Source organism: Pleurodeles waltl, chromosome 5 (genome assembly GCF_031143425.1).
Source record: "Pleurodeles waltl isolate 20211129_DDA chromosome 5, aPleWal1.hap1.20221129, whole genome shotgun sequence".
NCBI lineage: Eukaryota > Metazoa > Chordata > Amphibia > Caudata > Salamandridae > Pleurodeles > Pleurodeles waltl.
Genome location: NC_090444.1, coordinates 500784996 through 500803298, shown reverse-complemented (window position 1 = coordinate 500803298; position 18303 = coordinate 500784996).

Here is an 18303-nt window from a genome sequence, read left to right as displayed (position 1 = left end):
CATCAGGGGATGGACAGAATAACAACATTTACTATTTGAAGCAGAGTGATATTGGAATAATATTCTTGCTGTGTCCCATCTCACTGAGAGTATTTTCTAAAACGATGGCAAGCCTCACACACTTCCAGTGCCATATTTCATCATCAGCACTTCTTCAAAATAACATTCCTGAAGTTGCATGGCTGAAGAGTAAGTCGATTCACTTAGAGGTAGAAGCCATGCTTGATCCATGGAACTAAAAGTAGCATTTGAAACACCCCCAAACTAGGCCTAGTTGGAATTTCAATTACGCCTGAGTCATCAGAGTATTTTAGGTTACTCCATGTTACTCTTCCATGCGGAATTCTAGATAAATACACTATTATTGCGAGGGGACATTCAGCAATCACAAGCAGTCGTTTGTGTTCGCTAATTGTTTTCTGCTGCATTTAGTACTATATTTTTTACCTCAAAACTGACATTTTGAAGTCACACAAACAAAAGGCACAACAGTATATTACGAGTGAAGGGGTGAATAGCCTAGACCGTACTTTTTCCTGGATGTCTGAAACACTATTCCCAAAACACCCAAGTACTTCCAAAGAAAAGTCATAAATGCAGTTGGTGCAAAAAATTCCCAATGGCACTATCATCCTCAGCAGGTGAATTGTCATACTTCACGGAGATTAAATAAAGAGCACCTGTGACCAAGGGAGGGGCTTATCACATTTAACTACAGCCACAGGCCACATGATCCTCATACCACTCGTACCAACAGTGAATCCAGTGTAGTCAGCGATCCTCTAGATGTTTAACTATAATAGAAGGCACAGTATTCAGAGGGTGAATGAAGGCCATTGATGAGTGGACAACATCATATGCAATATATAGTTTAACATTGGTATAAACTTAATTAGTTAATTTTCATATAATTTCTGTTCACACTTTGTACTGCACACCTAAAATTAGACTGCTGGTATTTTTCTTCTCGCTATCTTTTTAATTTGAAGTCAAAACATAAAGAAAATATAATTTTCTAATTATTATCAGTGATCTTTATAATTTCGCTGTTATCTAATTGCCTTACAAATAATTTTTGGTGAGTGCATTTCTCCTAGAACATAGGCCAGATGTACATAGGCCTTTTGCATTTTTTAACGGGCTGAATCGCAATTTCGGCCCATTAAAAAATGCAAAGCAGCCCTTTCCTATATACAAAGGCCTTAAGGCAATCACCAAATGCGATTTCTGCATCATAGAAATTGCATTTTGCACATGTACAAAGCATTTCCTAAATGCAAAATGAGCATTTAGAAAATGCAATTATCATCGAATTCAAGTCGATGGTACCCCTGTACAATTAAAAAAAAGCACCCCAAAAATGCTTTTTAAAAGTCTAATATAGCGTACTCATGCCTCCAAGGCAGGTGTGCGCTTCACATGTGCAGCACTTCTTTTGGGGTGTAGCAAGGGGGGGGCATAGACTGAATGTCAACCTTGCTTTAGCATTTCTTAATCTGTCATTTCATATTAGGACATAGAAAATTAGGAAATGCTAAACCATTCATACCCATGGGCATTAGGCCAATAAGAACGGATAGTTTGGTATTACCTAAATAGTGATTCCTACCCTGTAGGAATCACTATTAGTAAATCTCTATTTTTGTACATACCATTTTGTATTTCCTAAATAGTGACTCTTTAGAAATCGCTATAATGCAAAATAAGTATTTCATACATCTGGCCCATAGTGTCTTGGCTCTGATATAGACATGTGCTGACAGTTGATCATTATCTTCCTCCTCCTACTTATATTTCTCTACCTCAAATGCAATGCAGCTACGTATTGTTATGTTGTTGAGCATACAGCATGTGACACTTAATTCCCCTCTTGATTTGTGGGGTACCTGAATCCTTTCAACAACTGTTTATCACATTGCCTGGTCTCTTGTGAGCACTCTTGATCTTATGCTGCTTTTCACTCCCGAGATTTAAATTGGGATTTAAAGATCAACTATGTATGTCATAGACACTGTAACCTGTAATTTTGATTGTGTTGTTTTAATGTTTGTAATGATATTTTTCTGCATGCTGATTCGTGCATCTATGTAGACTTACTGAGTAGCTATCCATTCTAATACAATGAACATTGCCCCCTTCCATTCTCTTGTTTTTGCTGTGTGCCTAAGGGTTGTTGGGATTTGCCTTTTACCAAAAGTACACGCTCATTTGAAAAATGTTACACTTGATACCATCAAACCATATTTTGCTCAAAAAGTGTAATTTTGTGACATTTTTATGGAATTTCACATTTTTTAGCCAGAAAAATATGCAGTTTTACCCACCTTTAAAAAGCATTTTTTTGTATCTTTTGACTTAGTGCTTGTGTAAGAAAACAAATTAACAAATAACCTGTTAGATCCCACTAGAGGTTTCAGTACTATATACCTGAACTCAAACCTTGGCAGATATGGCATATGACAGCCTGGTTTAATTGTGAGAAATACTTTAAAGCATTTACAAGTACCAAAAAAGTTAAGAGTAAAAAATACAACATAATAACTATCCCACTCCAATTCATAACCATGGGCAAAAATGATAGGCAAAATGACAGCAAAACAACACAAATCAAGTTAAGGCAAGTGGGGATAAAAATGGTAAAAGATTTAAGTAAGAAAAACTTCCAAGAGAAATAAAGTGTCCTCTGTTAGTCAATGGTCCCGGTAGACTGAGACCAAGGTGTAATTTCAGGCTGACACAGATGGAGCCTGGGTCACATGCACCAAGTTCACTGGTTCAGGTGAAATTCTGGAAGTCAAAATGTTTGAAAATGTTTCTAAGTCCCACTTCAGAATGAGACTTTGTCACTTTCTTGAAGAAACATGTTGAAATGTCCTCTAAGTCTCAACAAAGAGTGGAGCTTTGTTGCTTTTTGAGAGGAAAAGTCCTGTCCTTGCAGATCACTGCTGAAACTGAAGCCACCATCATTGAACTGAAGGCCTGATACCTGAAGAAGATTAGTCCCACTGGCCATCTGGAGATTTGGATTTCTTGCTGAGTTTTTTCTAAGTCCCACAGAGGTGTAGGGATCTCTGAGCAGGATGGAGCTGGAATCCAATCTGGAAGCTGGAATCCAATCTGATGCTGTTGAAATGCTGTCAGACACTTGTTCTGACAGATCCTGCTGAACATCTGGAGGAAAGGTTTTCAATAGTTTCCAACCTTTCTTCCCTAAAAACAAGAGTACATATTGAAGGACCCTAGAACCTTGGGAGATGTCATTTAGAGACTCTCAAAGTGCCAGGAAGACGCCTGTCCAGGTGTGTTTTTTACGATTCAGCTGCACACTTGAGGGAAAAGGAATCTTGAAGCTTGTCGTGTCTGTTTAGACACAATGGGGGTCAACCAACTGACCTTTGGAGTCCTGGACAAAAGTGGGGCAGGTCCAGTCATTCTGTTTTCTTTACAGATCTCAAACAGCAGATGCAGTCTTTCTTCTCAAATGCAATGCTGCTACATATTGGCATGTTGTACAGCAAATAACATGGTATACTTAACTATCCATTTGATTTTTGGGGGTACCTCAATATTCCTTTCAGTAGAGGAAACAACTGCTCTATTACATTGCCTGGTCTCTTCTGAGCGTTCTTGATCTTGTGCTGCTTTATAGTGGTGAGATTTAAATTGGGATGTAAAGATCAACTATGTATGTCATAGGCACTGTCACCTGTCATCTTGATTGTATTGTTTTAATGTGTGTAATTATATTTTGCTGCATGTTGATTCATGTATCTTTGTAGACTTACTGAGTAGCTATCCATTCAAAAAACATTGTCCCTTTCCATTCTTGATTATTTGCTATGTGCCTGAGGGCTGTTGGGATTCTTCTTTTGCCAAAAGTATAAGGCCATTTACAAAAAGTTACACTTGATACTAGCAAACCATATTTTGCTCTAAAAGTGTAATTTTGTGACTTTTTAATGGAATTTCACAAGGTGTTTGCCAGAAAAATACCACTTTAAAAAAATCAAGTGTTTTTATCTTTTGACTTATTGCTTATGTAAGAAAACAAATTATTGGATGAGGTGGTTGAAAGTCCACCAGAAGTAAGAAGGTCACAACCCTGTTAGATCCCACTGAATGTTTCAGTAATTTATATCTGAACTCAATCCTTGGGGGATATGGCACATGCCAGCCAGGCTTAACTGTAACCATGGACAAAAAAAATAAGCAAAATGTCAGCAAAACAGAACAAATCCAGTTAAGGCAAGTGGGGATAAATATTCTAAAAGATTTAAGTGGAAAAACTACCAAGAAAAATAAAGGGCCAAATTTATACTTTTTGACGCAAAACTGCGTTAACGTAGTTTTGAGTCAAAAACTTTAACGTGGGCTAACGCCATTTCTTTGCGCCACCCATGTGTCAAATTTATACTTTGATGCACGGTGGCCCAAAGCACGGGTTAGAGTCATTTTTTTTACTCTAACCATTGCACCGCGCCATAAAGCGAAACAACGTTAACGTGGGGAAAATTACTCTAATACGGTTTGCAACGTCGCAAACCGTATATGCACCATTTTCCACCGCATTAGCGTCAAAAAGCGGCGTAAAAGCAGCAAACATTGCTAAGGGGCCCCAAAATGGATCCCAGGAGAGACCCCAGGGAGACACCAATCAACCAGGAACCAGTGAGAAGGACACAGACAAGACCCAGGAGAGGGAGAAGAAGAAAAGGAAGTGTTGTTTCAGTGCAGAAGAACATGAAATACTGGTCAGAGAGGTGACGGAGCACCAACATCAACTTTTTGTCACCTCAAAATTGCCATTTAGGAGTAGAGAGGCAATTTGGCAACAAATTGTCGACAAGATCAACAGTGTGGCAGAGGTCAGGAGAACAGTCACGGAGTGCAAGAAACGCTGGCATGACTGCAAGCGCAGGACAAAGGAACAAATGCAAGGAACAGGAAGGCAGCACTGCAGACTGGAGGTGGGAGTCCAGCACCGCAGGAGGACCTGGATGAGATGGAGGAGATGGTGGCAGCCATCATTCCAGAGGAGATCGTCACAGAAATCACAGGACAGCGCAGACTACCAGGAAACAACACATATGCAGGGTAAGTTGCATGGTGGACCAAAATGCCTAAATGTTAACTGCAAGCAGGGGGAGGTACATACCTACTACACAATGCATGTTAGCCATGGAAATCAGGCAGTGGAAAGGGCAAAGGGCAAATGGCAGGGGTGCATGGGCAGTGCAGGGGAATCCAGTGGCACAGCACAACACCAACAACCTTTGCATGGGGGTACTCTGCCATGCCAAGGCTGTTGGAAAGGCAAAGCCAGTCCAGGAGGGTATGGTAGAAAATAAAACTGGGCTGCTGTCACAGGGCAGCTGGTATTGTCACAACGTGAAGTAGGGGAAAATTTCCAGTCTCAGGCCATTTCCGCAAGTGGCATTTACCATTTTTAACAGTTGCCACTACCACCTGTGCTGTGTGTGCTGGTCAAGTAGTAAATGGCAGTTAGGTGCCCATGGAAAAAACACACCCAAAATAGAGGGTTCAGGATGACGACGTGATCAATCCCCTTCAATTCCTAACAAAGTGTAAATTCTGTCAAATGGTCATGTCTATAGGCTCAATAAACATCATGTATTGTTACTTACATTATGAAGTACACAACAGTAATGTCATACCTATGCTGCCCATTCCAGGGTCTACCCATTTGCCTGTGTAACAATAGCTGCAATGCCACCTTGCAACATCTCAACTGTTATACAGCTAAGAAAACAGCATTGAGGGTGAGGACATATGTGTCTAGCTAGTGAAACTCACCCGCACAGTCATAAGAGGAAATGGAACACTGCCCATCAGTGCAATCCAATGTGGCACACATTGGCAAACATCAACATGACACACTACCAATGCTGACACCTGTATTGTGTCATGCCAATGTAATCCATGGTATGAGCTAGGTCTCAGCAATGTATAGGTGTATGTGAAATATCAGAGACTGGGTTAGTCCTGTATTGTTTTGTGTGGTGCAAGTGGCATCAGAACACCCACAGGCATTGCAAGGCCTCACCATGCTAATGGAAGTAGAGGGAGGGTTGAGTAGGACAAGAAGGTGGCATCACACAATTTGGACAGAACCTACACCTGGAGGATGTGACTCAGACAATTCCCCAAACTGCCCACACTACATGTGACATGCAGGTGGGGCATAGGCCTGCGAGAATGCTAATATTAATGACAGGAACAATGAACAGGAACCACAATTCCAATGTTCCACTAATAGGAAGTGAGTGACGTCACATTACAACTGCCACAACACAGACACACTAATTGTACAATATCTCATTGCAGAGGATGATGGCTCGCCTGTGGATATGCCTGTCGTGGACTTCCCTGATTACATGGATGATGAGCTGACAACCATTATCCAGCAAACCTTCTAAGATGTCCTTGGAACCCTCCAGACCCCACTTTCAGTGGCAAGGAGGAACGCAGACGTAGCAGCCATCACAGGGGACCCACCCACCACCCCAATAGTACAACCTGCCAGCTCCAACACAGCTGCGGACTCTGATGACACTGGTAGCACCTTTGAGAGGACAGTAGTGGGAGTACAGCGGGAGCTGGCCACGGAGGTGTGGGTGGGGATGCAAAATATGGCAGCCAGCCTTGAGGGGATGCGCATGTGTATGTCAAATACCTAAACTAACCTAACCTATCCTAACTATACATTACACATAACTGGCCCTAACGTCCCTAAGCTAAACTTACTTACTACATGTAAGTAAACACTCTAACCATCAACCCCTCACCCCCCTTATATGACGGAACACATGTAGGACAACATATACTAACCTAAACACATACTAACTAATCAAAACAAATATGTATTTTTTTGTTAAAAAAAAATATTATATATATATATATATATATATATATATATATATATATATATATATATATATATTTTTTTTTTTATAATACACATAAATCCCAATATCATCCCTCACCTACCCACCCACAAACAAACATGTAAAAATGTAACTCCCCCAACCCACTTATCCTAACTAAACTAACAGCCTACTCTAACCTAACACTAAGCCCCCTAAACCCACAAAAAAATAAGTATGATGAAAGAGGACGGAGGGGACGGAATTAGGGGTGAGGGTCAATAATTTCAAAGATTGGCCCTCCTCAGGATTTTCCTTATTGCTCAGAGTCTTCTGCTGTTGGGGGCCACCTCCTGCTGTAGAGTGTCCATGCGGCGCAACATACTTTGCATGTCACGTTAGAGGTTTAGGAACTCTGCCATGTCCATTACTCCAGCTGTGGTGGTCTGCGTAGCACTTGATGTAGCAGGTGCTGGTGCCGTGGTTGGAGGTGGAGGTGCAGAAGGTTCTGCAGTTGGGCCTTGTGCTGACGAGGTTGAGGGACCAGCTGGAGTGGCTGTCATCCCATTGTCTACTGTGCTTTGAGTTGGTGTGGTGGTGGCATTTGTTGCCAATGCTGGCCCCCTTGGCTAAGTGCCCTCCATGCCCCTGTGACTCTCATGACGATACTGCCTATCCATCCTACAGAACCCAGTCTCCAAATTGAGGATTTGTCGGTACAACACTGCCCACCTCTGAAATTCAGGAATTTCATGTGCAGTCATGTGGGCAGCTGCAAAAATAGAGACAGGCAAACATTAGTGACATCATTGTGTGATACATGTGCAGATGATAATCTAACACTTCCTCACAAATAGCACATGCAGTCCAAATCACAGTACAGATGATAGAATGTCCCTGAGGAATGACATGCCGATGCAGCCTACCCATCAACTATCTAACAGCACAGCAGTGCAAAACGAGGTGTGTACTTAATTAAATGATCTGTGCATATTTGTAGCACTATTCATCATATAACAAATGCTGCAAGTACTCAACATGTGCCAGGCCAACTAATCCCTATCTTCTGGATCTAATTCAAGGCACACAAGACCTGTGATTTGTATATGGAACTGGCAGGATGGTATGCAGTTGGTAATCATAAGGGGACATTGTAGTTTGCACACATGAATGCTTGCATTACATGTCTGTCATCTACACTGTGACCATCACACCTAGCTACACGTATTTTCTTCCCCTAACCCTGTGTCACGGGGGATGGGCATTCAATACATATTTTCAATCATCAAGGACAACCACAAAGCTTTGTCCAGCTGTACAGGTATTCAGTCCACCACAGGTAAGGCGGCCTGCCAACTAGGATTGAGTCAACCATTGGACAATCACATCCACATTCATGTTTCTATTTGTGGACAACCATCAATATCAGATCTCACTGACACATTTCCTAAATCAACCACATTGATGTAAGCGCCCATCTGGCCTTGACCTGCATGCGCGCCTATGACATTTCACTCAAGTGCCACGTAAATGGAGTACAACATGTGGAGCTAGATGCTGTGGGACAGTCACCCATACAGTCTTACATGTTCATTACTTAACAGGGATGCACAAGTTGGTATGTAAAACTGATGCATCACTGTTCTGTGTGAATTAGGGTATGACTTGCTGAGTAAATTATGACACTGGCCATCTCCAAATCAAATTGTGGCATACATGTGGCAACAAATCACCATGTTCATCTGCCCATGCCTACTGCGCAGGACTCGACTCCCAATATATGACTCTCTGCCAGTGAATGTCTAACTCTTCCATGGAATACTATGTCAACCTCCAGTAAAGTCAGATATTAGATTACATGCCAGCTCATCATATCTTGCCAAGAGTCCAAAACACAGGAGTCAATCACACAACAGCTGCAAACACAACACAGGACAAACATTTTAACACTTACTGGATACGTCTGAGTCCTGGAATTGAGCCACTTCACCTAATGTGTAGGGGGCTGGTCCACCTGTAAAACATGGAAGGGTGATATGTGCTCAATGTCTGCTCACTGTACAAAAGTTGAAACAACAAATCACTGTGTGTGACATTTTATATGACAGAGCCGCACATCAGGCAGGTAGACACCCCAACAGACATACCACTGCAAACATGCATTGACACCACTGTCACTCCAGTGAGTGATAGACACACAAATGCACACATCCACTGTCCCTAACAATCATGTGGTGGCAAACATGATTACTCAATTTTGTGCTTAATACATTCCAGATGGTACTCCATTTCTTTCTTTTTCATTTTTGGATGACACATGCAATGCCACATTCCTGGTGCACTGCAATACCAGTGACTCAGGTATTGTGGCTTGTGCATCAAGGGATAATGAGTAACTGTGTGATGGTCATGTGGGTTGATTTGCTTTCAGGAATTATTGTGCTTTCAGTGGTCCATAAGAAGTGTGCCAGTGTGGTATGGAGGTTACAAATGCCACATTGGCAGTGTACCCTAAGCCGTATATGCACCCTATGACAACATGATGGCAGGGGTCCTGTGTGTTACTTGATGACAATGTTGAGCTAAACCTGGATTGGCCTCCTTTCTGATTCAAAACAGCAAAATTATGTATGCTGACAGTGTCTTAGTTGATCATCGTTAACACCTTGCATGGGCACAGGTGTAGTCATTGCACCTGAAATGTGTTACTCTGGGCCCTGTGTACCTATATCAGGTATTATAAATCATACAATGCCAGAATCGGCAACTTAAAATTGCCAAGTTGGGTGATCAGTGGTAGTGCACATGAACTGACACTGTCCGCTAATAAAAAAAGGGGTAGCAAATGTCCTACGTCTGCAATCAAGATTAGGTAGGTCTCTATTTGAAAACACCTTGGGAATGGCGGCACATATAGGAATGCTGGCCTGGTGATCTCAGCAGACCACCATGTCTGTGACTACCTTCATACTGAGAAGTTTTCATTTGTAGGAATGCTGCAATATTTCAGCAGGGGTGTACCAAAAGTAAAATAACAACCTATTTCTTCACTAAAATACTATCATGGAAGCAGTCAGTGATCCCTTGCACAACATCATGCTCAAAAATAGTTTGTGACCATGCATTCACAAAGAGCCCGGATCTCATGCTGACCCTTTCACTTTAGAAAATGGGTTGGCACCAAAGTGACAACAATGGTAACTGCACTAGCTCAGTCCCAGCAATTGTGTCCAAGCAAAAAATGTCGTTGGGCCCTGCTACTCAATGATAGGATTTCAACGCCTACTCCGAAATGCCACGAGATGACCCTGTTTTGTGATAATGCAATCTGGTAGCATATTGGCCCATTTGGGTTTGGCCATGTAAATGATTATTTGTCCAGATGTAAACACACAGAAACAGTGAACTTAGGCCCAGGTGTGTACTTTATTTTGTGTCGCATTTGCTTCATTTGTTGATGCAACAGCTGCGCAAATTAGCAAAATATATTTGAATGTAACAAGTGTGTGCTACGTTTGCATCCAGAAATTACACAAATGCAGCACAAACAAAGTAGAAATATGGGTCTAAGATAATAGTGAAGGTTATCAAGAGCTTGGTATGTATGGCCCTGAATACTGTTTAGACATGGTTCCACAAAACTGTGGACTACATTGTTTCCATGCATTACCATGCGAAATACATCCCATTCCTGGTACACTCACAGTTTGTTCAACTTGCATTCCACATGTCCACAAACATTGCATGCAGCATGTCACAACTTCTGCTATTGTCACTCCAGAGCATTGTACTGTACACATTATTCAATTTGGTACTCACCAACAGGGCCACCAATCACCACACCCAGGTGGTCCTGCAGGTCCTACTCTTAGGCCACCAGGTCAGCCCAGCGATGCTTCAGCTGGTGATCGTTGGGTGTTAAAAATGTGCCTCAGGTGGAATAGCACCTTTGCCCAACCTCAGCCTACTTGCCTCTGTGTGATACCCCTGTATCACACGGCCCCCTGCCTTCAACATCAGGGTGGGAAGTGGCACACCAGCCACACAAATGCCCCTAGGTCCTCCTTACCCATTCGCCTTAGCCGTGGCCTTCCCAACATTACACCAAAACAAGAAATCAAAAGTAAAGAGGGAAAAACAGGGAAAGGTGGAATAAAAGGGAAACCTGTCTAACCCACAGACAACCCAACACTATCCCAACTAATACTACCCACACACAGACTCCCAACAGTACAAAGACAAATCTAAATACAATAAATGACATAAATACACATACACAGGATACAAAAGACACTTACCAAACACCAGAAGACAATATAAAGAGCACACAGGAGACAAATTCACAATATTCACTGAGAAACAAGTCAAAACACAGGCACTCACTCTAGAATAATCACAAACTGCACAGTGAAAGTGAAAGTACACCCACTGTGCCTTTTCTGCAAACAGGATATCCTATTACATCACTTTCTGTCTCATTGCGGCCCGTTTTTTGTCTTGCATGTAAATGTTTGACGCTTATAGAGATTGCGAGAATATTTTTTGATGCATGTGTGTTAAAATCCCACGCATTCATGGATCAATACATTTTCAATAGATATCCGCATGGCTGGGGTGCGCTGGTGGAATTAATGCTAGGGACCAATTGATGTATAATGTGCATGAGCGTTATTTTTTACCGCAATTTTTTAATGCACATGAGTAATTTTGTAACGCATATGTGTCATTTTTAAAGCATATGCATCATTTTTTGATGCATATGTATCTTTTTTGACACGTTTGCATAACAAATTCTGTCTTACACTGTGTTTGATGTTTGAGTCATTTTTTAATCCCCACAGATCTTTCAAAGGGAAATTTACTCTAGAGGGCTCCTCACTCGAGAAGGTGGGCATTTTCAGCTACCTGGGCATAACACTCACTGACAACATGTCCTGGAAGCCACACATAGGAAAACAAGCCCTTAAATTAAGACAAACAACTGGGGCTCTACTAAAAAACTTCCACCTCTCACACACAAAACCAATTCGCCCAGCATTACAATTATACGAAGCCCAGGCAGTTTCCTCAGCGCTCTACGGGGCTGAACTTTGGGGTTATACCAAAACCCAAGACCTAACCACAGCTGAAAACAACTTCTTAAGAAACCTTGTGTCCCTTCCGCTAAGCACCCCACTGTTCCCTCTTTTCAAGGACCTCGGCATCAAACGCATTGGTCACAAAGCCCGCCTGTGACCTCTGCTGTACTGGCGGCGTCTCTGGACCACTCCGGAACTTGTCATCTTCACCGAAGCTCTACAGGTCATCCTAAAAGCCGACCACCTGCACAGAATCCCCTGGCTACGATCCATCAAGGATTTACTCCACTCTATCGGGCTCGATGATCTCTGGAACTCACCAGCCACGTCAGTCTTTCCCTCGAAAAGCGAACTAAAGAAACTTTACTGGCAAAGGGCCAACAACGAAGACACTCGGGCTGCACTCCACACTACATTATCTTGTGACTTTGCCAACCTAAAAGAGTCATGCAAGTACGAAACTTTTTGGGACCTAATCACGGCCCCAAGGGAAAGGAAACTGTACTTCCAGCTCCGCATTGGAACACTCCCATTAAGACTTTTCACCAGCAGCTGGTCACACAACGAATCCACCGCATGCCCTGCTTGCAAAGCCCCCGTGGAGAATCTCCCTCACCTCCTTTTTGCATGCCCCGCGTATACTGCCCCCCGTAGGAAATGGCTGGCCCCGCATGCAGACTACTGGGAGCACGCTGCTCTGCGCTAGCTCTGCGAATCCTTAGATCAGACACCAGACCAACGCTAGTGATCGCTATCGCCAAATTCCTCGGAGCTAGTTGGCTTATTAGAGGGAAAACTCTCCTGGACAAAGACTCCAAATAAGACTGTCCCAACATCCTGCAGAGTGCATTTCACTTCATTTCATTTTTTCTAATTTCATTCCATTTTATTCTATCTCATTTTTATTCCATTTTAATTTTTATTTATATTTCATTCCCTTTTATCACCATATTTACCTGCAATTTTATTTTATCATGTGCATTTATTTGTATTTATTACTGCTCGCGCTTTTTTGGCTCTTGTAGCCGCAATAAAGCTTCTTTGAATTGAATTGAGTCATTTTTCTAATTTTAACATGCATGCAGCCTTTAACTAAACAAAGATAGGATGGTATGACCTGCAGTGTGTGTTCTGGTGTTAGGGCACATGTGGCAGCCCATACTACTGTGGACCATAATCAGGTTGTTGTGCAGGATTAGCTCTCTTAACTGATGCAACAGCAGCACAAACTTTGGAAATTAAATTGGATTTTTGGGAGTTTGTGCAGGTGTTGCATCAATAGAGGACAGCAAGGCTAGGTTGCTAAAAAATTAATCATGGCCTGTGTGTTTTGTGTGTGGATTGTCTGTTCAAATTATTTGTATGCCTCTGTGGGAACGGCATGCAAAACATTTGGTGTAATGTTCATGTATGAATGTGTTACAAATGGGCATAACCATCAGATGCCATTCAATGAGGTACATCAGTTATGATATGTGTTTGCAATATCTGTTCCCTTTTATGCTCTGTGTACTTGCTTGACATTGGGGACAATACATTTCCCATGACAAACTATACACAGGAAAGATCGAGGACGGCTGATGAGGGCTATGTCAGATATATTACCCCACACATGTCATGAAATTTTGGCTACCACTTCATGGTCACTTATGTGTATACTACCCATGAGTCAGGCATTTGAACATTCTAGGTAAGTACAGTGTTTGTGACACAGAGTCTCAAATCCAATTATAAAATTGTTATGTACACCACAGTTTGACTCATGTAAATGACCTATGTTTCTCCTGTGGCTGTGGTGGACCAGCAGACCATGCTGCATGTGTTCACATATTTCCAGTGGCTCATTGCACAAAAGTGTCCAGTTCAAGTGTGTGACCATGTATACCCTGGGTCAGTATTGGCCTCCATGGTGTAACAGTTATGTGCAGGTCTAGTCAGGAGTCTGTGGGGTCAACCCTTGAATTAACCAAGTATCCTTGGAAGCCGATTTGACCTAAAGCCAAAGATCAGGTAACGGCATACAAGGGGATAGGGCAGCTATGGTACAGCAGAAATTTCAGAAGGCTGACGACAGAGCACCCTTGGTGTGCTCAAATACGTTATGGATCAGTAATCGAAGCAGGCAGGTTTCATCACTACATTTGTACACAGGGTAGGACTCTAAAAGTCCCACCGCAACAGGGAACATCAGTGCTGATTAATCTCAGAACTAGTCACCACGCAACCCCCATCAAAAGCTGGCGGCAGAAGTGAATCTGTGTCTGGACCGTCAGGGCACAAACATATATTGTCCTTACATACACATTATCAGCCCTTGTTTGTTGGGCTGGAGGCAGAGTACCAAATCCAGGCATACAGCCATTGCACACTGTCACTGTTTGGTACTAATGAATACTTGTAAAACCAGACAAGGGATGGGGCTGGATTTGCCCCTTTGAAAACATGTCAGAGAACAAAATATGATAAGAAAACAAATTAAACTATTCTATCCCCTGAGGACTGATCGTAGACCTACCAGACACAATACCCCAAGAGGAAATGGAGGGCATGGAAACCAACTATGAGGCAAATGTAGCCACAGGGAACGTCTCTGGTTAACGCAAAGACTGGAACCAGTCTGGCTAACAGGATGCAGGCTCTGTCAGGCACAAACATGAACAAGGCAAATGCACAGTGAGCAGAGTCTGACTGGGACATGCAGGAACAACACTGTGGGAACAAAGAGCAGTTTTGGTGTACTCTGCAATGTTACACAATCCTCCAAGGGCTCTGGTACACAAATGAATTGTACTCTAATGCACAACACGGATATTCAGGAAATGGCAGCTTCTAAGCAGTTCCAGGCAGCAGCAAGGGCAGGACAGAGTCAAATGGCTGGGCTGCATGAGAGTGCTCACAGGTGTGTGCACCTTCAGTCTCTCACTAGTCCTGGAGTTGAGAATCCAGTTCAAGGGGCCAACCGGACCGTTCACATGGGAAGCAATGGACAGCAGATTACAGGTCTTACCGACTACCAGACAGTGCATTATGAGACCTGAAGCCCATGCAGACTGATGAACTACAACTATGGCATGCCATACAGAATGGGAGTCTGGGTAAGTGTAGATGATGATTCTCAGGGTACAGATATTCCACTTACAGTGCCTCCTAGAGAAGGGTAGGCAGAGACTTAAAACATGGCAGTGGCAGGACTTACCTGGGATGGGCTGCGCAGGGCATGTCTTGTGAGCAACGCTTGTCATACCTGGGGAACTTGTGCTATCCATTTTCAGGTTTGATGCGCTTGTTGTGACATATGGTCCTTGCAGAGAAAGCTGATGTCACACTTACTGCTGTCAAGGGTCTGGTTATACATTCCTGTGACCAATGCAATTGCACATCCACTGCCTCATGTATGATGCACTTTTTTACCTAATGATTGATGATGTCTTAGTTTGGTGTCATGTGCTGCAATGGACCATATTGGCAACTTGGATGTGTCTCATAGCTGTGGTCCTATGAAATTGCCCTTCAAATGTGAAATAGACAGGATGTATTTCATAAAAGTGCGTGTGATGTTTGCTGTACATTCGTACTCATCAAATGTGATGTGGCATCCGAAGTATGCCAATTTGTCTTTCTGCAATGCTCCATGAGGCAATACTCTAATTAGGATTTCTAGACATCATGTGATGCATAAGTAATTACTCAGAGCATGATTGAGTGATGAATTGAGGTGTTTAATTCTTTATCATAACAAAGTGATGATAGTGACTATAGTTGGAAAACATTTTGTACGATCTGTTGTCTGCGACACATTCCTGCAGCTGTGTTAGGATGTCCCCCCTCATTTTCACGGACAGCATCCTTCTCCTCCTCCTGTTCAAGCAGTTGTTGTTCAGGTTCATATAGGGGAACGTTCCTCCTAACACAAATGTTGTGCAGGATGGCACAGGTCAAAATTATATTGCAGACCATTTCTGGGGAATTTAGGAGGTTGCCTCCGGTGATGTCCATGCACCTGAATCTGGAATTCAGGATGCCAAAAGTCTGTTCAACTATGGTGCATGTCCACCGATGTGCCTCATTATAGGCACGCTCTGCCACAGTGCTTGGGTTAGCAAATGGGGTCATGATCCATGGCTGGATCCCGTAACCCTGATCAGCTGAAAGAGAAAATGGAGGTAAGTATTTTGCTGTTGGTTGTACCGGGAATGTCACTTTGAATGGCAGTTGTTATCTTGTGTCGTCTGTGACTCATATGTGTTTGTGGGATTGTGTGGGATCCTAGGCTTCTGTGAAGTTCTTTCTCCATTGGGTTATTTGACTAGCAAAGCTGGTGTTTGGCTAATTGACCTGATATCTGTGGTATATTTAGAAACTTCTGTGTTCCATAGTACATGATACTTGTAGGAGGCTGGACTGGCTTGTAGTGAGTATCAAGGGGTACTTACACCTTGCACCAGGCCCAGGTATCCCTTATTAGTGTATAGGGTGTCTAGCAGCTTAGGCTGATAGATAATGGTAGCTTAGCAGAGCAGCTTAGGCTGAACTAGGAGACGAGTGAAGCTCCTACAGTACCACTAGTGTCATATGCACAATATCATAAGAAAACACAATACACAGATATACTAAAAATAAAGGTACTTTATATTTATGACAATATGCCAAAAGTATCTCAGTGAGTACCCTCAGTATGAGGATAGCAAATGTACACAAGATATATGTACACAATACCAAAATATGCAGTAATAGTATTAGAAAACAGTGCAAACAATGTATAGTTACAATAGGATGCAATGGGGACACATAGGGATAGGGGCAACACAAACCATATACTCCAAAAGTGGAATGCGAACCACGAATGGACCCCAAACCTATGTGACCTTGTAGAGGGTCACTGGGACTGTAAGAAAACAGTTAGGGTTAGAAAAATAGCCCACCCCAAGACCCTGAAAAGTGAGTGCAAAGTGCACTAAAGTTCCCCAAAGAGCACAGAAGTCGTGATAGGGGAATTCTGCAGGAAAGACACAAATCAGCAATGCAACAACGATGGATTTCCAAATGAGGGTACCTGTGGAACAAGGGGACCAAGTCCAAAAGTCACAAGCAAGTCGGAGATGGGCAGATGCCCAGGAAATGCCAGCTGTGGGTGCAAACAAGCTGCTAATTGACTGTAGAAGCTGAAGAATCTGTAGGAACGACAAGGGCTAGAGACTTCCCCTTTGGAGGATGGATGCCCCACGCCGTGGAGAGTCGTGCGGAAGTGTTTACCTGAAGAAAGACCGCAAACAAGCCTTGCTAGCTGCAAGTCATGTGGTTAGGGTTTTTGGATGCTGCTGTGGCCCAGGAGGGACCAGGATGTCGCCAATTGCATCAGGGGACAGAGAGGGCATCGAGCAAGACAAGGAGCCCTCTCAGAAGCAAGCAGCACCCTCAAAAGTGCCAGAACAGGCACTACAAAGTGGAGTGAAACGGTGCTCACCCGAAGTTGCACAAAGGAGTCCCACGTCGCCGGAGGACAACTTAGAAGGTTGTGCAATGCAGGTTAGAGTGCCGTGGACCCAGGCTTGGCTGTGCACAAAGGATTTCCGCCGGAAGTGCACAGAGGCCGGAGTAGCTGCAAAAGTTACGGTTCCAAGCAATGCAGTCTGGCGTGGGGAGGCAAGGACTTACGTCCACCAAACTTGGACTGAAGAGTCACTGGACTGTGGGAGTCACTTGGACAGAGTTGCTGGATTCAAGGGACCTCGCTCGTTGTGCTGAGAGGAGACCCAGGGTACCGGTGATGCAGTTCTTTGGTGCCTGCGGTTGCAGGGGGACGATTCAGTTGACCCACGGGAGATTTCTTCGGAGCTTCTAGTGCAGAGAGGAGGCAGACTACCCCCACAGCATGCACCACCAGGAAAGCAGTCGAGAAGGCGGCAGGATCAGCGTTACAGAGTTGCAGTAGTTGTCTTCGCTACTTTGTTGCAGTTTTGCAGGCTTCCAGCCCGGTCAGCAGTCGATTCCTTGGCAGAAGGTGAAGAGAGAGATGCAGAGGAACTCGGATGAGCTCTTGCATTCGTTATCTAAGGAAATCCCCAAAGCAGAGACCCTAAATAGCCAGAAAAGAGGGTTTGGCTACTTAGGATAGAAGATAGGCTAGCAACACCTGAAGGAGCCTATCAGAAGGAGTCTCTGACGTCACCTGCTGGCCCTGGCCACTCAGAGCAGTCCAGTGTGCCAGCAGCACCTCTGTTTCCAAGATGGCAGAGGTCTGGAGCACACTGGAGGAGCTCTGGGCACCTCCCAGGGGAGGTGCAGGTCAGGGGAGTGGTCACTCCCCTTTCCTTTGTCCAGTTTCGTGCCAGAGCAGGGCT